The sequence below is a fragment of the Choloepus didactylus genome, chromosome 2, assembly GCF_015220235.1.
Source record: "Choloepus didactylus isolate mChoDid1 chromosome 2, mChoDid1.pri, whole genome shotgun sequence".
Taxonomy (NCBI): domain Eukaryota; kingdom Metazoa; phylum Chordata; class Mammalia; order Pilosa; family Megalonychidae; genus Choloepus; species Choloepus didactylus.
Genome location: NC_051308.1, coordinates 161809583 through 161813225, shown reverse-complemented (window position 1 = coordinate 161813225; position 3643 = coordinate 161809583). Strand labels below are relative to the sequence as shown.

Below are 3643 nucleotides of genomic sequence, written 5' to 3'. Positions count from 1 at the left end.
GGGAGATTGTCTTGGATTATCTAGTTGGGCCCAATGTCTTCCCCTCCCCCAGTTGGCAGTTTATTTTAGAAAACATCACCCCAGTAATAACATTTTCTTCCTTGTCCATCATTTCCTTAACAGAAAAATTTGCAAAACTGGGGAGGGGAGGTAAGCTATCTTTGAAGGCTGACTCACTTGCAGAGGAACCATGAATGATGATGATTCAAAAGCTCCGATTTTTTTTTTTAATTAAGTTTTATTAAGATATATTCACATACCATAAAACCATCCATGGTGTACAATCAACTGTTCACAGTACCATCCTATAGTTGTGCATTCATCACCCCAATCTATTTTTGAACATTTTCCTTACACCAGAAAGAATCAGAATAAGAATAAAAAATAACAATAAAAAAAGAACACCCAAAACACCCCCCCCCATCCCACCCTATTTTTCATTTAGGTTTTGTCCCCATTTTTCTACTCATCCATCCATATACTGGATAAAGGGAGTGGGATCCACAAGGTTTTCACAATCACACTGCCATCCATTGAAGGCTACACTGTTATACAATTGTCTTCAAGAGTCAAGGCTACTGGGTTGGAGTTTGGTAGTTTCAGGTATTTACTTCTAGCTATTCCAATATATTAAAACCTAAAAAGTGTAATCTATATAGTGTGTAAGAATGTCCCCCAGAGTGACCTCTTGACTCTGTTTGAAATCACTCAGCCACTGAAGCTTTGTTTCATTTCATTTTGCATCCCCCTTTTGGTCAAGAAGATGTTCTCAATCCCACAATGTCATGTCCAGATTCATTGCCGGGAGTCATATCCTGCATTGCCAAGGAGATTTACACCCTGGGAGTCAGGTCCCACATAGGGGACAGGGCAGTGAGATCACCCTCCACAGTGGCTTAGTTAGACAAAGAGGGCCACATCTGAGCAACAAAGAGGCACTCAGGGGGAGATTCTTATGCACAGGGGGAGACTCTTAGGCACAATTATAAGCAGATTTAGTCTCTCCTTGCAGCAACAAGCTTCATAGGGGTCAGCCCCAAGACAGAAGGCTCAGCACATCAAGACATCAGTCCCCAATGTTTGTGAGAACATCATCAACAATCCAGGTGAGGAAGTCCAACACCTTTGCATTCTCCCCCAGCTCTTCAAGGGGCCCCCGAATATATATTTTTATTCTCCACCCAAATTACTTTAGGATGTGTTGCTATTTCATTCTAATCTATACATACCTACCATAGCTCACTTCCTATTCAAAGTTCCATGTAATTGCAGTGTTTGAACAAACTGACCATAGACGTTATATTGTTTAGAAAATATAGATCCTACACCAAATAAACATCTCTTCCCTTGGTTTCACATGGAAGTCAAAGTTTGAACACAGTCAGTTTCAACCTTTACCCTTTGGCCCAATTTGCTCTAGTCTTAACCAGATCTGCTTTATTCATATCTCTAATTGAAGTCTGGGGTCTATTTCAGCTTTTTTTTTTTTTTTTTTTCTTTTTTTTTTAACAGTTGCTGTATGTGTTAATACTGATATTCATATCTGCTGAACTCTAGCTCTGAGTTTCAGGTATAACACAGATACCCAATGTTCCAGAGACCAATCAGGTTATACATTAAGGGATCAGCATCTCAGAGTTTGGAGACAGCTATTACAATACAGGAATAGATTTGACTACTGTAAGAGCTTACAATCTAGGGAACATTACAATAATCATTTCCTGGTTAGGCTGTGCTCTAAGATTCAATTCTGAGTTTACACATTGTAGTTAGTCCATATTGGTGAGGCATCATAGTGTTTGCCTTGGTTTCTGGAATACTTCACTCAACATGCTGTCTACAGGATCCCTTCACCTTGTTGCATGTCTCACAGCTTCACTCCTTCTCCTGGTTGCTCAATATTCCATTGCATGCATACACCACAGTTCACCATTCTGTTCTTGAGTCAGTGTACCCTTAGGCCACCTCCACCCATCACAAATCATGAATATTGCCTCCATAAACACAGTGTGCAAGTGTCCATTCATGTCTCTGCTCTCGGATCTTCCAAATACATACCCCAAAATGAGGTTGTAGGGCTTTATGGCCCCCACATACTTAGCTTCTTGTGGAGCCACCACAGTGACCTCCAGAAAGGTTACACCATTCTGACTCCTTATCAACAGTAAATAGGTACATCCCTCTCTCCATGTTTTCTCCAGCACTTTTACATCTATTTTTTCCTACAATCTTACAGCAATCTCATAGCCAAAGCTCCAAGTTTTAATCCTGAATCAGGCAAAGAGTAAATGACAATATAAGAACAAATTTTGTTTACAGCAATATCATATTACAACATTGAATTATTACAGTGCAGTGGTTATAATACACTATAGAATATTCTTTAGCCCAAATACCAGACAAACTAAAATCACTCACCTGCTCACAGACCTGTCGAATTAGTGCAAGCAGTTGTTCTCTAAATAATAAAACCCAAAAGTGATAAGGCTTTTCTGGCAGTGGGACTTTGACACTAAAAACTTCTTCTCCTGAGAGCGGAGCGTTCGGCTCAGAGAGGACCGGTGCCACCCTCACTTTGAGTCCTGGTCTTTTCATTTAAAAAAGGAAGGAGCAGATCCCCAGCTCTTTCAGTTCTTCTACGAGGTCCCCGTTCTGGTGCATCTGCAGAAGAAAGTCACAGCCACCCACAAACTCACCGTTGAGGTACACCGGAGCTCGAGCTCGTCCAGCACGTTGTAGGCCGCGTAGTTGCGGACACCGGGCAGCCGCACGATTTGCACCACGGCGTTGCTGAAGCCACATGGGGCTGCTCCTGCATGCCCTTGAGGAAGATCACCACCTTGTCCTTCCTCACCAGCGCGTCTAGTTGCTCCGCCGAGCTGCTGCCGCCACCTGCGCCCGAGCCCGCCGCTCGCATGCCTGGGCCCAGCAGGCAGCCGCCGTCGCCAGCGCCGCGTCCCCAGCGAAGCAGGGCCTCTGGCCATTCCGCCCAGGGAGCCGCTCATTCCCGCGCGCCCACCGGAGCCCTCGTTGGTCACGAGGGTTCTTATAAGAGGGATGCAGGAGAGTCAGGGAAGGCCATGTGACAGGGGAACACAGGAAATGTGACCATGTGATGCAGGACCACGAGCTCAGGAATGCCAGCAGCCTGTAGACGCTAGAAGAGGGAAGGAACCCCCAGAAGGAATGCAACCCTGCCGACCCATTTTAGACTTCAGACCTCCAAAATTGTAAACCAAATAAGTGTTTGCTTTAAGCCATTCAGTTTGTGATAATTTGTTACAGCTGCAACAGGAAACTAATGCAATATGATATATCTCGTAAGAATTGGGGCTCTATCTAAATTTTTTCCTGAAATCCTAAGCTTAAGTTGACTGTGGATGAGATAGATGTTGTGTCTACAGGGTTTAGGGCAATGTTGCAGGTCAGTGAGACATGGTACTTACCTCAGGCATGCTAAAACTCCATTTAGAGCAGTAAGACTAATTCTGGTGCTAAGGAGCCCACTGAGTTGCCTGCCTTGGCTAGGATTAGCTCAGTACCGAGGAGAAAAGAGATGAAGGGCAAAATCTTTGGTAGTTGTGGCATGGGCAGATAGGACCAGCCTTACTCTGGATCTCCATCTTACATATGCCTTCCTCAC

At 44.1% G+C, this 3643-nt stretch overlaps 1 pseudogene; it reads right to left on the bottom strand.

Moving 5' to 3' along the window:
• Positions 1–2570: 2570 nt before the first annotated feature.
• Positions 2571–3005, bottom strand: LOC119518763 (annotated as a pseudogene).
• Between the last annotated feature and the right edge of the window lie 638 nt (positions 3006–3643).